The sequence below is a fragment of the Etheostoma spectabile genome, chromosome 13 (genome assembly GCF_008692095.1).
Source record: "Etheostoma spectabile isolate EspeVRDwgs_2016 chromosome 13, UIUC_Espe_1.0, whole genome shotgun sequence".
Taxonomy (NCBI): Eukaryota; Metazoa; Chordata; class Actinopteri; order Perciformes; family Percidae; genus Etheostoma; species Etheostoma spectabile.
The window spans coordinates 10,407,110-10,407,639 of NC_045745.1; positions in this window are offsets into that span (position 1 = coordinate 10,407,110).

Consider the following 530-nt stretch of genomic DNA (forward strand, 5'->3'; position numbering starts at 1 on the left):
GACCAGGACAATACGTGTAAGGGAGGAGAGAGATGAGATGAAGAGAGAGAGAGAGAGAGAGAGAAAGAGAGAGAGAGAGGTAATGGGGGTCAGAGAGAGAGAGAGAGAGAGATAGTGACAGCAGTATTGACTCATTCAGTCCTGAAAGGAGGAAGAGAAGAGAAGAGAAGAGAAAGGATCTCATCTGAAATCTGGTATTACTGTTAATTAATCTATAGTTATGTTAATTTGTGAATATTTGTATGTACAGATTGCACACGCTTCTGATTAATATTTATGTATTAATGTAATATATATACATCTGCCTAGAGAATATAAAGATGAAGATTAGCACTGATCATTACGTACATTAAGGTAAATATAATCTCTAAATCCTTAAATGTCCCGTTTAGTGTATATGTAGCTGAATTTGTCTCTTGGAATCAGCTGCATGTGGTTTTTATTAGACGTCATATTTAAGAAAAATGCTTAAAAAAACCAAAAAGCTAAAAGCTGCTGGAAGGTTAACAGAGATTATGAATGAAATCAAT